Below are 18835 nucleotides of genomic sequence, written 5' to 3'. Positions count from 1 at the left end.
CCCGGGCAGCGCCGCGGGCTGCCGAGGCGGTCTGTCCACGGCAACAGTCATTACGCGCACCAGCTCCCTGCTCTTTCTCGACAGCAAAGCTCTCAGAGCTGGCGCCTGGAGAGTCCTCGGTACGCCCCGCTCATTAGAATTGACAATGCCAGGAGCCAATGGGGTTTGTAACTTTTGAGAGAGGGCGGACAAAGGCGGAGTCCCTTTGCAGCGCCCGCGAAGCGGGGCTGGCTGTTGGGCTATTGTAGGGCGGACTTAGGACTCTCGGACCAATGGAAGGGGTAACTGAATTCTTGGAGGCGGGGCTGAGCCGTAATTGACGTTTTCTTCATTAGAAATCAGGCAGGGGGCGGGGCCCACGGGGGGAGGTGACGCAAAGCCGTTGCAGCCAATGGCTGGCGGGCCGCCGGCGGGAGGGGCGGGGTTGGGGCGCCTGACGGGCGTAGGGCGCGGCCTATCCCCGCGCGGCTCTGCGCTCGAGGGGGAGCAGCATCATGGTTCAACGTGGGTCAATTTTTTGTGAATGAGGAGGGGAGGTTGTGGGGCCGCTGCCGCGGAGCACCATCCCCGCCGCCGCCCGAGCCCGAGCCCGCGCGCCTGCTCGCGCTGCCGCCGTCGCCGCGCCGCCTCACGCCCGGCCCGCTCAACGCGGCTGCTGTCGCCGTCGCCGCCCGAGCCCGCCCGCCCGCCGGCGGCGGCGCAGGCTGAGGAGATGCGGCTCGGAGCGCCCGAGCAGGGCTAGACGCGGCCCGCCGCCGCCGCGGTAAGCCACCGGCCGTCATTGTCCGCGCCGCCCGGTTGCTGGCGGCAGGTGGACGCCCGGTTCCGCCGAGGCCTCGGGGCCCTGCGCCGCGGGCTGGCGGGCGGGAGAGCGGCCTGCGCCGGCGGGCGGGCAGGTGGGCGCGCGGGGGCGGGGGCCGTGGCGTTTATGTAACTTTGTCAGCCTGTGAGTTTGCAGAAAACGCCCCTCGGCGGCGGCGGGGCGGGGGCCGCGTCTGGGCCCGGACCGTCGCTGGGCTAGCGAGGAGCTGCGCTAGCCCGGGAGACGACCCGGTGTCCACCCTGAGCGAGGGTTCCGAAGGCACGGCTAAAGCCCACACCGCGGGAGTCGGTCGGAAAGGCCGGGTGTGGAATCCGTGTTTAATGCACATCGAGAATTTGTTAATAACTTGCAGCCGCTGATAGCAGTGTTTTGGTTATTGCATGCTGTAAATTGACCTGCTGTGACACGATTTTCAAATAAAGCGTCGCAGAAATTAAACTTAAGTTATTTTAGAACTAATGACTTTCTTAACTAAATCCTAATTGCATTACTGTAGAGACCTACCTAATTGCTTTCCGAGAGCCACTCTGCCTGCTCCGGGAGGAAGGAAAGGCCTGTGTAGTCACTTTGCCTCCCTGCTTTTCTTTGCTCAGGCTTTTTTGCCTGTTCCCACAAACCACCTAAGCATTTAAGGCCTGCGAGTATTAACTTGTAAACAGCCATGGCCCTGTCGCACTTTGGGGCTAGGGGGATGCTGGCGGCTTGCACCTTGACCTGGTTTCGGTTTTTCCTCCGTGATATGATCGAGGTTGCCAGGAGTTTTAATTGCTTCTGATAATTCCGTGCATTATTTCAGGACCGGCTTGATGAAAGCTAGTGTGGTGGTTTCAAAATCCATCCGGAAAGGTGGTGGTGGTGCTGGTGGGGTTGTGCTTGTGGAGAGGCAAAGAGGTTGAATTAAGAAAACTCAGCTGCTTGTACACAAATATACACTATTACAGTTACAAGGCAGCAAAAGTTATTGCAGAATTTTGCAGTCTCTATGGCAACACAATTACTCCATTATAATTGGAAATGCAAAATGCCACCCAGTTAGAAGTTTCATCGGAATGGAGTTTTGGATATCAAAAAAATATGTGAGATTTAGTTAAAAATTCTCATTTTTCCCCCCCAGGTAGCTTCTGCAGCTCTAGTCTAGGTTCAATTGTCTATTTTTAAGATCCATTCGCTTTCCCAGATCTGCCACTCCTCGGGATCTGTGGCATCTTTCCCCAGAAGAACTCCCCGTTTGTGTGGGAGGGAAGTATTTTCATGCTTTAAAAACACACACCCAACACACTGTAAGACTTCTCTGGTTTTCTGTGTTCTGGCTTTTCTTTTAAAGATCAAATGCCTTCCTGAAGAGCAGTAATCACCCAGAAGAGGCTGGGTTTGCTAGAAGGCAGAGGTAACACTGCCCCCTTTAGGGGTCTGCTGGCTGCTTACAGGGTATCTGGGAGCCCTGTGGGGGAGAAAAATGACTGTGGATTGCAGACAGGACTGGAAAGCCTAGGAACCAAGGACAGATGTGACCAAAGCAGCCCTAGCAGGAATGTTCTGTGGTTTGCTCGTCAGAGAGCTGTGCAGCATATAAAGCCCCCAGATGGCACCTCAGGAACCAGGGGAACATGCTACTCTGTCTTCATCGGGGTCCTGGCACCTAGCTTCACTTTGGTTTCAAACCTGTGTTAGGAGGATGCTCCTCTTGATGTTTACCACAAGAGCTCTGGTGCTGGAAGTTTCCACACATCATGGGGCTGCTGCAGCTTAATTTCGTTATAACTCTTTCCTTTTAACTACTGCATATTTTTGCCCAGTAATCGACTTCCATTTTCCAGCCTCATTGTGAGGTTTCAATGCAGCATGAATGGCTTTGAATTCCAATCCTTTGATGTTGGGGGTGGCACCAAAGGAAAGGCGACTTTGTGCTGTCCTAATTGCCGGAGCAGAAGAAAATTTCATCACTCCTGTCGAGCCTCGTCCATGCCATTTTCTATTGAAAACGGCTGGTTTTTCAGAACTGAAGCTGCCATAAGTAATACATTAATACCTGATGTAGGGAGCCAAGGAGATGCAGAAATGAGAGACACCTGCTGCACAGGAAAATTGGGGGTGGGGGGCTCAGTCCCAGGATCAGGGTTTTTGATGTTTCTGGGCCCTGGGGTTACTGCAGGCTTCAGAGGGTGAATCCAGAGTTGAGCTTATGTCCCATTGGTTGTAACCCAGTCCTGGTGTAGGGGCCCCAAGGAGATTTCTGGAGTGGCTTTGTTTTGGTCTCCAGTGACCATCCAACTCTAGGCTTTAAGTGTGACAGACCTTCAGTTCAAATGACTAAGGGGCAGAGTCAGAAGTGCTGCTGCATTTGGACAGACCCTAGGCCATTCCTGCAGAACTTACTGAGCTGTCTGTCAGGAGGTCAGTTGTTTGCTCTTGGACTCATGTTTGTGAGCAGGATGGGCTTTGTTTAGGGTGGAATGTGGTCTGGTATCTGCAGCTGCTCTTGGCTTTGCTGCCACCCTTGCCTCTCTGACATGCCTCCTTACTTCCTGGAAGGCCGGACCAGGGTCCACACAAATGGCCTCCACTGAGAAGTAACTGGACCAGGTTAGAACACTGTAAGCTCCTGAGTAGATTAGAGTGTCTTCTCTGGATCAGGGAGATCACACGGATCAGTAGCAAGTATTTAAATGAGCACCCAATAAGGGCTGTGGGCCTTTCTTTGAGCACGTTCCATCTAAGTCTCCTCTACTGCTCCCATAGCTATGAGAATTGGGTGATGGTATGTACCCTTGAAAGCAGGGATGTGTGAGAGGAATGGCAGCCTTGAGTCCCAAAGGCTGAGTGAGTTCTTCACCTCTGCTTTGGGCCCAGGATGACTGTGTGCAAGGAAAGTCAGTGTTGGTTGTTTGGAAAAGCACAGCTACTTTGAGAAGATAATCTGGAATACCTTCTCAGTGTAGTGTTAGGTTGTCTGCCCTTCCGAGCTATCGCCACTCTCTGGGTTTCATCCGAATTAGGGAAGTAACTTTAATGTCTTCATGCTGTCTTTCGTTGTGTCTTCTGTGTAACATTGCAAGGCTCTGGGTTCAATCGCTAGCATCACAGACATCAGAACAACCCAGTTAGCTGGTGGTTGTTACATCCTGTCCCTTGCTTGCTCGGCTCTTGAGAAGTTCCGAGGCTGTCTGGGAGCAGGTGGGTGGCGGCAGACAGACAGCCTATGGTCTGTCTGTCCATTTCATCAGAGCTGCTTAGTGTTGCTGGCAGTCTTACTTAAGTGGGAAGTTTTTATTGGAAGAATGTATTTGAGGACCACAAACTGAAGAACTATAGCACTCAAGTGTTCTTATTCTAAAACCAAGACAGAGCCTTAAGAGAAAATATTGGCAGATTTGATAGTAAGAAGAACAATCTTTGGAGAAAGACTCTATAACCAAGATTCAGAGACGAGAGAAAAAAATGAGATTAATAGCCAGTATATATAAAGAGCTGTTTGCAAACTAACAATAAAAGGATGAGCTTCCCTGTTGCAAGATTAGCAAGGAATGCAGGTAGGCAGATCTCTTCAGCTAAGAGAAAAGACTGAGCCTAGCAGTAACCCACTGTACAGGAGATTACATCTGTGCCCTTTGTATTAGTGAGATTGATAACAACACCCACAACTGTGATAAGGATATGGCTTCCTAGAGTTTAACAAGTTATATGTAACAAATGCTTAGACTGGGGCCTAGGAAGCACAGTGTAAACATTAGGAATACACACATTTGTTCTGTAGAGAAAACAATACATTATCATACACAATATTTAATTTCCAGGGAAGTATCAAAGATTTAAATGGCCATTCATTCAAGTGACAGTTCTGAATCTTAGGATTTATTCTAATGACTGTGGTAAGCACATTGATACCCAAGTACTTGCCGGATATGGGCTCTGCCATTTGCAGAAGCACAGCTCTGAGTACCCTTGTTGCTGCAGGTAAATCTCCCTGTGCATGGTATGCAGAGACATTTGGCCTAGAGCAGTCTGCAGACTGGCTTTCTGGTTTTTAATGAGTTTCCAAGGTGATATTGATGGCCATTGGGACATCAGGAAAATGAGGCATAAGGGACTGCCATTGTGTTTATTCATGCTGGTGTTGGTTATCTATTTTTGCAGTATAGAAAAATTTAAAATGATATAATGGTAGTATTAAAACAATTGATCCTGCTCTAATGTTTTTCAGAGGAGAATAAGCGGGTCCTTGGGAGGCTGGTGATAACTCTGAGCAGTAGAAGAATCTGAGACTGTTGCTCTGAGTCACTCCTAAGCTCTCCAAAGTGGAGCTGGCCTCGTGGGTCTGCTCTGCTCTGTTGCAGTCTGTGCTGCAGGCAGTTTCTAGTTGACCTACTGCTCCATCCTGTCAGGGCTTCTCTGGAAGACCCAGCAAGCCTGTGAGTCTGTGTCTCTGGCTTCCCAGCCTTCACTCATGGTCTTTGCCTCGTTGCTGAGCTTTCACTCCGGCCTGCTTTGAGTCCTCTCTTCCTCTTGGTCCTCTCCGGCTAGGGCCTTTGCACATACTGCTCCCATTTCGTCTGTCTCCCCCAGTCCTCCAGTTCATGTCCTTCCTTCAGTCTTGTATTCAGCTTAGCTCAAAGGCCTTCTTACTCCTTTTTTATGTTCTCCAGTTGTGCAATTTCACTAGCTTATTGTGACATTCATTTTTTGCTGGATGAAGACTTCAGGGAGTCAAAAGGCCAAGAGTGCCTCATGCCTGATTTGTGCTTGGTACATGGTGGCTCAGGTACCTGATGAATGTCTGGGCAGTGCCATGTAGGCCTTGGAAGCAGAGCTGGGTATGCCCAGATCATTGCCCCTGTGCTTTCTGCTTGTGTTCTGGAATTGCCTGTTCCCCCCCAAGCATCTGGGAACTTCTTGCTCCTGATTTTGGAGATTACACGCTGTTAAGTAGATCCATAAATACAAGTGAAGTGGGTTCTGTGATGTAGCAAGGAGTGAGAGGCAGAAAGGGCTTACACACAGCTGCCAAATAGCAAATGGGCCATTGTGCATTGCCAGGGCAAATGCTCCCAGCTTGTCCCTGGGGTGGGTGGAAGGGACTGCCTGTGGTATTCAAGGTGGCACGCTGCTGCTCCTGCTAAAGACATTTTTCCTGTTTGTTTTAATTTGAAATTAATAGCATGACTTAATCATTTCTTACTTAACCTCATAATTTTAACATGATCCCTTAATATGGTTGCATACATAAACATTCTAGATTCTGCTCTGTTTAAAGCTGCGTGTTGGGCTTTGTTAGTTTACTGTTGTCTATGAAGTATTCCGGCTGTGCGAGTCAAGAGCTTTTGTTGGATTGATGTTTAAGCTTGAGACAATAAATCATCTAGGGCCTGAAAGCCTGAAGCAGCATTCCAAGTGGGAGCACCACCCCAGTGGTGAGGGAATGGTGACTCCTTCATTGGTTTTATAGGCTGCCTTTTTGCTATAGTAATTCTTTTTGAAACAGAAATTTTTCTGCTTCTTTTACCCCTGGTCACTGGTGCTGAAGAAGATTGTGAATATTTCTAATGGATCTTTTAGGTCTTTTCTAAGTATTTGTCCTGCACATAAGCCTGGGCTATGGTTTTAGATTAGGCTCAGGACACGGGACTCCGTTGAACACCTGCTTTGTGGCTGGCACAGAGGTCTGAAGATCCCAAACCTTACCACTGGCCACCAGAAAGAAACAGGTGCAGATAGGGACCTAGAAGGAACAACAGACACACAACAGGTGCATATGGTTGCCATTCCAAGAACCAGGGTTGTGTGAAGCATGAAGTGCAGAGGCTGAGAGGGTGGTAAGAGGCCCAAGCAGGTTGGCAGGGCTGGGGGTGTGTGCTTGATAGTGAATAGGTTTGGTCTTTGAGTCAGAGAGTCACAGTGGTGGGACTGCATCAGGGTGGGAATGCCCTCATGGGATGATGGCCCAGTTCCGAGGACTGCTTAGCTGGAGTGTGAGCAGAGAAGAGCTGAGTATTGTGTTGGCTGCAGGGGGCTTGTCCTTGTGAAGGACTGCTGTGCCCAGCAGAGCAGTTATCTGGTGTCTAATGTGGCTGCACCTCCTCAGTTCTGTTTCTTATTCCTGTGCCTGGCAGTGACCTCTCTGACCATGTTGAGGCATATCTTAGAGGCTCCTGGGTATCCTATGATATGGCTGGGCTCTCCCTAGAGTGTGTGCTAGGGCTAGGGTGTAAGCATCATCGTGGAGGCCCCTTGTGTCAAGCTTGGTTACTCCACTCTGAGGCAGGAGCTGCAGGCTGAGGGGAGGGGACTCACTCCCTCTTTGAAGTTGTGCTGCTGAGAGCTTTCTCTGTGGCCCACCCATGACCTCTCAGAGAAGCTTATTCAGGGGAGATGCTTGCTGGGAGCCAGGAGAGGAAAATCTCTCACCTTGATATCACAGTCTGCGGCAATGCCAGTACTATATGCCATTGCTTGTCGGCCCATGTTACTATAGAAGTGTGGTATTGAGCAGATCAGCAGAGTGTGGCAAAACACGCAGTCCCTGCTCTTCTGTGCTATCTATGGGGCACCCTTTAAAGTTTGCTTACCTCTGAACTCATGCTAGATTCCTGTGATTTACTAGTTCAGGTTTGGGCTGTGGCCTTGTAGGCAGGGGGTACAGTCGGCAGGGTAGGTCTAAGTTACTCTTGGACTTTAAAGAGCTTAGGAAATAGTTGGTAAATGCCACAGTGGATGAGGCTTCTTTTGCTATGACATTTCTGTGAGGTCTGTACTGGGTAGAACTGGCATTGGTGGTCTCTGTCCCTTTTCTGTTGGACACTTTTGTACCTTCTATGTTACTCTTTGCCTGCCTCTCTGAGCTGGAGCGACACATCCAGGGCTGCCAAGTTCTCAGCTTTTTTGGTGAGTTCCTTTCACAGAGCAGGTTGTTGCCTTTCATATTTACTGCCCTGTACATTTTGCAGGAGCCCCAGTGCCTCCTGTAGTTGTCAGCTGAAGTGGCAGCTGACCTGAAAGGTTTGTACTTTGGTACCCATTGAAGTCCCCAGAAAGCAGGGCTGGCTGTTCTTTCCAGCAGCTGGCATGGAGCAGGCCACAGTGCTGGGCCTTGTGGAGGATGGTGTTGGGATTTAGAGTTAGTCAATAGTCCTCAAAGAAGAGCATTTCCTCAATTAGGATAGAATATGACCATCATTTGGGTGCACTTCGGTGATGGACTTTCAGAATCTAAGTGGTAATATAGTTAGAAGAGCAAAGAGGCTGACAATAGGACTTTTCTTGTCTGAGGTGCCTTGTCTTTTGACTGCTTGGGTGGCATCTTATGCATGGCTCTGCTGATTTTGGTACTGTCTGTCTATGGTATGGGATAATGGTTCTGAAGCTGATTTTCCACAGCTCTGGAGTGTTGGAGATAGATCATGAGTATCGAGTCAAGTCTGAGCTGAACTGCATTTGACCTTGCCTGGCTGGCGTTGTGTGGTCTTGGTTTATCTCATGTCATCTGTAGAGTAGAGGGAGAATTTCCATAGAATCTCCCATAGCCTATTCTAGACAAGTGGGCTCCCTGAGGCCTGACCTTCTTCTTGTTGTCTTTTTATTGTGTCCCCCACCTTATGGTGCTCACCATTCTCTTTGCTGGCAGGCCTCTGGTAGGCTGCCATAGAGTTATGGGCAGAACATGCCATTTGCAGAGGTGTTGTTGGTGATTAGGCCTTTGATGCAACTGCAGGACTTTCTGAGACCCAGTGCCAGCTTGGGTGTCTCGCTGCATCTGCATCTGGTTGGGAGGCCTCCTTGCAGGACCTTAGTGTCATTCAGGAACAAGGATTTATTTGTCTTTGTCCTCAAAGGGACTGTTACTTAGCTTGTGGACTTGAGAGCTTAGGATAGTTGCTCTTGGAATGCCATGAGCCCCTCAGGGCACTACTTTGTGACAGTCACTACTTGCGGACACAGCCTGGCCTATGGTTGTAGGCGTCTTGTCACTGAGCCCGCACAGCTCTTTGTGCCTGGGCCAGTAGTGCTGCCCTGTCTTCAGAGGGGCTGTGAAATGACCTGACGGCCTTGTTATGGTAGGTCTCTGTTGTCAGCAGACTACCTGGGATTGTGGAAAAGAGCTGTGTGATCCTGTGTCACACATGCAGTTGCTAAGGGTTTTTCTGTTCCCTCGCCTTCTGGGTGTTTCCACCTTCGCTTCAGTGTTCCCTTGATAGGAGCAAGAACCATTGTCATCCTGGCCAAGGTAACAGTGACTGGAGGGAGGCTTCATGGCAGCATGCTCAGGATGGAGGTGCTGTAGGCATGTAACAATTTCTTGTGACACATCGAGGGACAGAGACGCTGTGTAGGGCAAGAAGAACTGAAAGAGGAGTGCAGCCCCTGTGCACACTCCGTGGGATTGCTGTGGGCAGCAGCATATACTCTGGAAATGCCAGGCAGCCCCTGAGTAATGGGGAGCATGAAGTAGGGGTGATGTCCCTTGAAATGCCTGAAAAGGCAGCATATGGTGGCTCTCAGTGTCAAGGAGATCTTTCTGGTGTTAGCTTTATCAGACAAGGTCTCTCCATGGCAATACAAAGGACATCGTGCACTCTGGGAAATTGACTGGCCCACTTTCCCAAGTACAGATGGAGGAAGTGTTCCAGCAGGGCAGAGCTGGCTCCTCTACAATGTATTAAGGATGCTCCCCCCCGGACCTGGTCTTAGGAGAGAGTCAGCTTCATGAGTGACAGGGCCTTGCTAAGTGTCCCAGGACTCCTTTGCTGCATGCCCTTTAAGAAGGATTGTCTGGCTTTGGTCTTAAAACATCTCTGAGTCAGGCACTGCCACAAGAAGACAGACTGCACAGTGTGGCTCAGCCTACGTGCTGGTAATGGGCTTGCCTCTTCCGGAACTGGCTAGGACATCTGCCTCCTCCTATGGAAATGGCTGTTCTCTGGAGGGAGGGAGAGGAAAAGGATGCTGAGGAGGGTGGCAGTTGCTGGGTTGCTGCCATCATGAAGCACCTGGAACTTCCTTGGTCTCTGCAGCAGTTATGGAGCAGTCCTTGAGTGAGCTTGGGGCTTACAGCACAGGCTGTGCTAACTACTTTGCAGACCTAAGTCTCATGTGATATCCTCAGTGAGGGAAAAATGATCTGCTTAGGAGGTGTAGTATGCAGCAAGGTCAGTTGGAGGGCCTGGGTGGTGTTCTCTAGAGGTTTGTGCACATAGCTGCCTTAGCCTCTTGAAGAGTCGGGGTTCTGCTTCATTTTGCCTCTGCTAGTTAACTGGGAAGTACAGATGTCCTCAGAGAGGGACTCAGCACCTCCACATGTAGGCCATGAGGGTAGAAAGGATTATGTTCACTGGGTTGCAGCCCAGTGAGGTAGATTTTCGTGCCTGGGGTTCTAAGTAAACAAGGACAGAATGCAGACTGGGGTCCCAGTAGCTGAGCTGTGCAGAAGCCCAGAGGATAGGGCTTCTAGATCTACTAGCCAGCTTCCCTCTGTGGCTGGTCCTGCTCCTTCTGGCTATCCGTTGCCTGAGGATGCCCAAGGTAGAAGTGGGCAGGTGCCAAGTGTCTCCTGAGAAGGCATATACAAATGCAGCCCAGGCTTAGGCAGTGATCCCTTGCTGTGCATCAGGGAATGTTGGGAAGGAATCTACTTTGGAATAAGAATGAGAGTCTTCAGGGTCTGGGCTTTGTGGTCTTTCAGCCTGTAGCAGGCCACAGCATCAGCTGTCCAGCCTCCTGGTCCCAGTTTGTTCATTTACAGCTTCGATAAGAGAATTTCTGGCTCTGAAGGTATTTGATATTGGGCAGAATGCAGAGGTTGGCAGCCCAGCTCCCAGCCTTGCCCTAGCATGAGGAAATTAGCCTCACTGCCTTCTGAGGCCCACATAACATGGGGCCAGCTGTGTCTTGATGTGCTTCTTTAGTCTAGCAGACCTGCCATTACATGTGGACCCTGTAGGCTTGGATGCTCCTTCTTCTATCCTACCATCAAAGAAGCTGATGTTCCTAGCATGGCACGTTCTTTGGTGAGGCCCATAGGTTCAAGTTGCAGCTACTTTGAGCCTGTGCCTTTTCTGTCCTCATTAACTGGTGTGCACAGTGGAGTAATGCCTTGGTTGGAAGGGCTAAAGTATGTGCTGAGGAACTTAGACTTTGAGAAACAGGCCAGGTGTGCATCTGGTGCAGTTGTGTGTGAGCTCTTTGCCTGGCCTCTGTTTTCTTTTCTGCACAACCAGAGTGGTGGGACCTTACTATGCTGAGTTGCATGAGGATCAAGTAACATATCCCTGGGTGCAGGGTACAGGCTAGCCACAGAGTGTGTGGAGGGAGAATGCTACTGTTTCAGCTTCGGTGTGCTATGCCTAGTACGGAGAGTATTCTGACCAGAGAGACACCTGCACACCTTGCATAGGCTTCCTGACATAGGAGGCAAGGTAGAGGACTCTCTAGTGGTTGTGTTGGTGACTTATGTTTCTGAGCAAACCACAGAGAAAACTTTATCATGGATGGCAGGAAGTGGCCTTCTGGAGCAGGCTAGGGAATGTTCTAGCTACTGGTTGATATTGTGGGCTTGACAGTTGCCTTGACAGGTGACCTTGTTTATGCTGTTTGTTAGCTACCCTCCCCCTTTTCTTTCTTCAACTCAACTTCGGTTCTGAGAATGCAGTTCCTGCCCCATGCATGTGTACACAACACATAGACATGTGCACATAAGCCTTCCCCATTTGCATGCTCACACATACTTGTGTGCACACACACATCATATACAACACACATACACATCATCCACATGTACATGCCTGCACACTGGAGCCCATCTCCAGCATGAGTTCAGATTCTTTCCACTGATTCCTGGTGGGAAGAGAGTCAGCCAGTGCTCATTCTGCTCACTATCACTCATTGAGGACCTGTGGTGTTTTGGATGCTCTGTGCATGTGATGGTCTTTAGGGTTAGGGTAACATCCTTGCTTAGAGAGTATTCTTACCCAGTTCCTCCTCTGTGTGGAGATAGATGCTGGGCCTTAATCTTTAGAGGCTAAGAGTATTGAGTACTGCCCTTCTTAGGGAAGAAGTCCTAAGTGTCATTTCATCAAATGGCCTGAGGCATTGGGAGGGTAAGGGTCATCTTCCTAAGGGTCATGAGCTTTGGTTTTAGCTCTTCTAGACTGAGGAGATAGGGCAGGAGTGCTGACCTCTTTTCCTTAGGGTGTATCTTGGTTTTGGAGACGTAGCTGTGACCTCAGTACTTGCCTGGATAACCATGCAGGCTGGAGGATGCTTCTGCCTGGAGGACTCCACTCTCCATCTTTTTGTGGCTCCATATTGTTCACTTTAGTCTTGGAATCATCCAGGGCTCCAGTTTGTCCCTACTTGGTTTACCAGTCTTGTTGTCCATGAGAATTTACCTTAACTTCATACTGTTCCTGGTGTCTTACGGTTTTATTGCTGTGAACAGGCACCATGACCAAGGCAACTCTTATAAGGCCAACATTTTATTGGGGCTGGCTTACAGGTTCAGAGGTTTGATCCATTATCATCAAGGCAGGAACATGGCAGCATCTAGGCAGACATGGTGCAGGAGGAGCTGAGCGTTCTACATCTTCATCTGAAGGCTGCTAGCAGAATACTGTCTTCCAGGCAGCTAAGATGAGGGTCTTAAAGACCACACCCACAGTGACACACTTTCTCCAGTAAGGCCACACCTTCTAATAGTGGCATTCCCTGGACTGAGCATATACAAACCATCATACCTGGGAAGATTGAGTCAAAGTTGTGTAACATGGGTCCTCCTGTGGCCAGGACCCTGTGACTCAGTTCTGGTTGTCCTGGTGTTGTTTCTACCTCTGGTGCCATCTCTTTCCTGTTTCAGTTTTGACCCACTTCTGCCAGTGATACAGACTTGTCATGTGGTAGCTCCAGGCTTCCTGGCTTGGATCTAATCCTCCCTCAGACTCGAGCCTCCAGGTTTTCTACTAGTTACCTGTACTGTCGTCTTCCCCCTCAATCCTAGTCACGCCATTCTTTCTAAATGTTCCAAAGTTGCCTGGATCAAAACACCAATTTCTGCCTCATCTTCAGGGTTCTCCTGGCTTCATTCATTCCCCTTATGCATCTTCCTTCCAGCATCCTCAGTGGACACACTGTCTAGGCTCTGCTTTATAGCACTCCTGGGCTTTTCTGCTCCAGGCCTTTATGAATTCCAGCCTTGGGCTGGTTTGGGCTTTTTAGGAAAGGGTTGCAAGTGATTGTCCAGTTGCTTCTGAGAGTTAACAGCCAACTTTCAAGTGTAGTGACAGTGTCACAGCCTCCTGGCTTTCTTGGTACTGACCATTGTCCTTCCCTGCCTCAGCCATCATTAGGGGATCCAAGGCCTGTCATGTTACCTTTTCCTATCCTGGAACCGAAGCAGGTGTGTGTTGCTCTAAGCCTCAGATCTGGAGTTCCACAGAGATTCTCAGGCTTGAGGCTGGGAATAGGTTTGCTTCTGGGTACCTTCCCCATATTGAGCTGAGCTAGGACAGAGTTCTCATGCCATTACGCTGGCAAAGGGTGGCCAAAATCCCTCTTTGGATCTTGAAGGGCTCCAGGGTAGGGTGCTTCCTCCTTCTGAGACTAGCTCTTCCACTTGTCTCAGTCTGTTCAGAGTGAGGACACTCCATTTGCCTCCTGCTATGAGGGACGTTAGGAGGTAGCGAGGTCTATCTGGAAGGCAGTGCCTGGTTAGCGCTGGAGAGTGGGCTCCCCCTCTGTGGTGTGGAGGTGTTTGAGCCCTAGTCACTTGAATCCTGAAGCCTGAGAGATCACGAGGATAGAGCACATCATGGAAGTAGGACTCATGACTCCATGTGTATACGTGTGTGCTTGTGTGTGTGCGCGCGCGTGTGTGCGAGCCAACGTAATATTTGTTTTCTCCCACATCTGGGATTACTAGTGCCCCAGCACTGGCCCCTACACTATCAGTGAGGGACGTACAAGGAGACACTTCTCAAGGCCTGTCTGTCTGGTGTTCTGCTTCCTGGTCTTTGGTCAGTGGATTCATGAATATGGAAGTTTATCTTAAACTGTTAAAACATAGCCCTTGTCCATATTTAATACAATGACCATTTTAGGGTTAAAGGCAGAGGGACCCTGGGAGTGTGCCTAGCCACAGCCAGTATGTGGTGAGACAGCCAGACCCATCTTTGTAGTCAGCGCTTGCTCCTTTAGAGGAAGGGCAGCTCTCTTTATTCAAAGTTTCTCCACAGAGGGGGGCTAAAAGTCTTCCTAATGCCATTTTGATTATAGCTTAAGGTGCTGAGGATCACCTGATAGAGGTGATAGGCCCTTCCAACCTGCCTGTCTAAATGCTTACATTGACATGCAGCCAGGTCTTAGCAGCATGGTCATGGTCAGAGGTGCCCCGGGGTCATGGCTTTCTCCTGTCCAGGGTGCTGTTGGAAGGGGTAGTAAGTGTAGTGCATCCTGTTACCCAGGACTGCAGAGGTGAGCTGGCGAGCTCAGGGCCAGTGTGTGTAGGCTCCCTGAGCAGCTGCTCAGACACTTCTATCTGTGTCTTTTCCTTGTGGTTCTGCTCCTGCCCTTGCTGGCCATGATTGGTGCTGCTTATGCAGGGGTTAGCCAGGTGTGTGGGCTTAGCTGCATCCTCTTTGCTTTCTTGCTTCCATTCCATAATGGTTTCTTTTCCTCTTTCAGTGTATGAGGTCACCCTCTTAGCCTAGCCGTCTGAGAGGAGTGCTGTGAGCTGAACAGACTGGGGCTGTCTTTCGTTTGGAACATGGAAGACTCAGTTTAACTCTACCCAGTTGTTCAGTATATAGGCTTTGGAGATGAGCCTGTCTTTGTTGCTCAAGGGCATAGTCCTTGCTGTGTATTTCTCAGATTTTTGGAGGGTTCAGGTACAGGGCACCTGTTCTGCCCAGATGGTCCCACTTCGATGAGGACCCCATCTACTCAGCACTGTCAGACCTGTTCTCTAGGGATCTAGAGATCTGACTTAGTTTCTGCACAGATCCCAGATGCACAGTTTGCTGACAAATTGTTTAGACTCCAGATTGAAGTTTGTGACTGACAAAGGTCTGTTTAGGGCTGCACCCTTATGGGAAGTGCAGGCCCAGTCTCTTGTGAGGATCAGTGCTAGACCCATAGGGATGTGGAACCTCTGGGATGAGGTGACAATCTTCTGGGTTCTGGGGGTGACCAGAGCAAGAGGAGTGTGCTGTTAAATGAGTGCCTTTAGCAAGGATATGTCGGCCTCAGCCATCTCTCATCTGGTTATAGGTAAAAGTAGAAGCTGTTAACTTGGGTTGGACTGTGTCCTGGGAAGGTCTGGCCTATCTGTCCTTATTGTGGGGACCTCGGTTAGAGTAGCCAAACCTACATAGAAGGGAGGGCCCCTACAACTCTGGGGTTTATTCTCAGTTTCTGTAGATGTGACCCATCTAGGTTATACTGGATGGTTCTCTGTTTACATGATCAGAAAGGTATATAATGAGAATTTTGTTTCTTGATTGCCTGAGTATTTTTATTAAAGCATTTCTAATGTCATTAATATTAAGGGAACTAAATTGAAAGGATAGATCAGCAATACAAATAAGCAGTTACTGTAATTGGGAAAATACTAATGATTTAATTCGCATATGTGGCAAAAGCATTTTTTTGTGACTGCCTTGATAATAAAAGACAGGCTGAGTAGCACAAATGCAGGCAAATGAAGAAATCCATTAATTCTCCTATTCATTTAAAAAATGGTATTCCCGGCTTTTACAGTGACAGTTTAATAATTATGGTGCCTAATTTTAATCTGTTCCGTGGGTGCACACCCTGCCTAGCTTGGGCAGCCAGCTGCCAGTGTAAGAGCACAGGAAACTAGGGCCCTAGGATTGGAGCCACAGTGATATCCTTGGCTGTATGACTCCTTGATGGAGAGAGCATGCCGTGGTCAGTGAGCCAGTCTTGCTGGACAATGTGTGGTGATTTGTATTACTCAGGGTCGGTTCTATTGGTGGGTTCTCATCCCTAGGTGTTTTTGACCCATCCCTCCCCACAGAGCCATTTAACAGTGATGTAGATGGTCTGGGTTGTCATAACAAGCTGTGTTTATGGCGCTGGTGGGTTGAAGCCAGGCTGCTGAGCATCCTGCAGTACCTAGGAAGGCCCAACTACTTAACTACCTCCAAATGCTGCTAGTACTGACCCAGAAGCCCTGACCTGAACACTACTGGATTCTGAGAAGCAAAGGACACTGCAGTAGAGGAGAGACTAAACACTTGGGGACAGGTTACACATACCATTTCTAGTTTGGGATGAGGAAGTAAAGTCAGCTCATTTATATATTTTGCATTTGAATAAAGTGTACCTTTATCTTTCCCTTTTCTATTCTTTTTAAGCTTTGAAGAATGGGTCTAGAGCCCTAGACCCATTAGTTTCTTAGCAGAGTGGTCAGATACAGTTAGAGATAACAAAGAGGTGCCCTTGTGTGGTAATAACTACAGGAATGAAAGGAGACTGCTCAACTACAGTGCATTTTTAGAATATGCAAAACAATGCACTGGAGTCCTTGGTTTTCCCCAGAAGCTCTCAGACTGCACATTTCCATTGCAGGGAGAGAGAGTGGCAGGCAGGAGGTGGCATGTCACACTTGTTTTCTTCACCATGAGATGACGTGCTTCCCTCATGTCCAGGTGACAGTTCAGTCTCTGTTGATGCTTGCACATATCCTGATGTGTGTTGTGTGTTGACTACTGTCGGATACCAGTTGTCTTACCAGTAGCAGGGACATGAATGTGCTATCATCCTCTGTCTCCTGCAGGTTCTAATGAAGGTGTCAGTCCCTGTGCACTGAGATTGCCTGAGTGCTTTCCCTTGTTCTCTCAAGTGAGCTTTAGAGGCTAAGTAGAAGAGGCCAGGCAGCATGGCTCTGAAGGGAGGGGATGTGGAGCAAATCCACATAACCTAGTAATTTGGCAGTTTATTAGATTTGCATGTACACATAGCTCTTTAAAATTAAAAAGTGTAAAACTCGGATCTAACCATTTGCAGGTAATACTGTTCAGTAGCATCCATTCACAGTCACAACCAACTGCAGAATATTCTCAGAGCTCAAACTGTGTGTGCTATGGTAGGGTGACTTTTATAAACTGCATGTTCCATGGTGAGCACAAATATTTGCTCATTCAAAAAAAAAAAAAAAAAACCCAAACAAACAAAAAAATCCCAAACAACAACAAAAAACCCAATGGGATGGGACTTGTGTTTGTAATTAGTGTGTATTTTACAAGTGGTGTGACAGATACTCTAAGAGGTAATCATGTAGTAGGGATCTGTGATATGTAACAGTAGCTTATATTTCATATTTAGCAGTTAATAATACGTAACATGCTGTATAATTGCAAAGTGTATCCGGTGTCTGTGTGCGCACGAGTCTGTACCCGTGTAATTGACTGGAGGCCTTTGGGGAATAAGACCGGTGGGTCACTGCAGAACTTGAACCTCTTCTCAGTTACTGCTTACAGACACGGGCCAAACCTCCAAACCTGATTAGGCTGTTTGCTTCTCTCTCTATGTGAATCAAACTCAGCTCTTGACCTTAGAGCTCAGTGGTCAGAGGTTGTTCTCTCCTGGGTCATGCCTTCCTTTTTCATGCCTGTCTTGGTCCAGCAGGGAATTGGTGCTGCTCCTAGGGAGTGGGTCAGTGACTCCTTAATGTACTCCTGACTGAGACCTGTGGTGTGCACTCTCTTCTACCTGAAGTTACCATGTCACCTAGACCTGAGGAATTAGTCTGCAGTTGTCCGGCATCCTCAGTGCCTCTGAGAGGGCCAGACCATATTCCCTGATACCATTATTGCTTTTTCTCAGTGACCTGTGTATGATAAGGCAGGTGCTGTTAGCTGGTCCCTAGGAATCTTGGATTTCCCAGTGCAGAGAACCATCACATGGCTCTGGAGATTCAGTCAGGGCCCACCCCAGCCCAGGCCTCTCTTCCACTTCTTGCTTCTGCTGTGGAGTTCATTGCTTTTGGCACTTCCTATCTTCATGACTCTGGAGATTCCCTTGTGTGATGAGCATGTTGGTGCAGGTCGTCCTTTCTGGGGAATGAGAGTGAACAGTGGGAATGGAGAGCTTTCCAGTTGGGTGGAGCTAGAGAGGTCTGCAGAATTTGTTTCTGAAAGACCTTTGTACCAGAGGCAGAATGATTTCAGAGAGAGTCATACACACACCCCTCACTGGAGTGAAAGGAATACACAAAGACAGAGTATCGTGGGTCCTCAGATGCAGCCTTAGAATAGCTGTCCTGAGTAGGCAGCCCAAGAGCCTGCAGATGACTTAGGAAGGGAGGCAAGTATATAGCTCTGTAGCTGTGCCTCTCTGGAGTAGTCTTTTGACACTCTCCAGAAATGTGTGCAGCATGGAGACTGGCTGCTGTCTGCACACCATTATTTGACTGTTCTTTAGGCTCTTTGTCCCCTATTTCATAGTCTCAGTCTTAGAGGCCATTACTTCATTCCTATCCCTGCACTCGTCTCCTTTCCTAATGTGCCTTTGTGTTCTTTTCTGCCCCTGACTATGGTATCTATCTGCTGGGTGCTGTCTTCTCTCAGCAACATGGGTCCTAGAGCTGTCACACACAGCAGTGGCAATGCTTTTCTGTGGCCAATTTAGGAAAAGGTACAACTACATGGGCCCAGTCTGGTCCAGGTCTGTGTCTTGGCTGCAGGCCAAGAATGCACTGGCTCACATAGGTCTGCTAAGGGAAGAGACAGAGGGACAATTCTGGTATACTTTCCTTAAGATGAGTACTATCATCTGACACTGGGCTTTCTCTTCATTCATTTTGGTGAATGGGGAACAAGACATTTTGCTTTCATAGAATATTCATTTAAAATGAAAGGTCTTGTGATGGTGACAGACACTGGGCAGTTGAAGTAGCAGTTGTATGGCGTGTAGAGGCAGCATCCTTTCTCTAGCCTCAGCACAGGAGGAAGCCAGGTAACACCATTCTTCTATCTACTGGGTGGGTCTCTTTCCTGACCATGCTCA

General features: G+C 48.8%; 1 protein-coding gene across 3 annotated transcripts in view; it reads left to right on the top strand.

The window, feature by feature from the left end:
• Window positions 1–548: 548 nt before the first annotated feature.
• Window positions 549–18835, top strand: part of HDAC4 (histone deacetylase 4) — a 234540-nt gene continuing 216253 nt past the window's right edge. For all 3 annotated transcript variants that reach the window (XM_080933234.1, XM_080933233.1, XM_080933232.1), the window contains exon 1: window positions 549–763. The gene's annotated coding sequence lies outside the window, so the exon portion shown is untranslated. The remainder of the gene's footprint in view (window positions 764–18835) is intronic.

Source organism: Micromys minutus, assembly GCF_963924665.1.
Source record: "Micromys minutus genome assembly, chromosome: 19".
Classification (NCBI taxonomy): Eukaryota; Metazoa; Chordata; class Mammalia; order Rodentia; family Muridae; genus Micromys; species Micromys minutus.
This window is presented reverse-complemented; position numbering and strand designations above follow the sequence as displayed.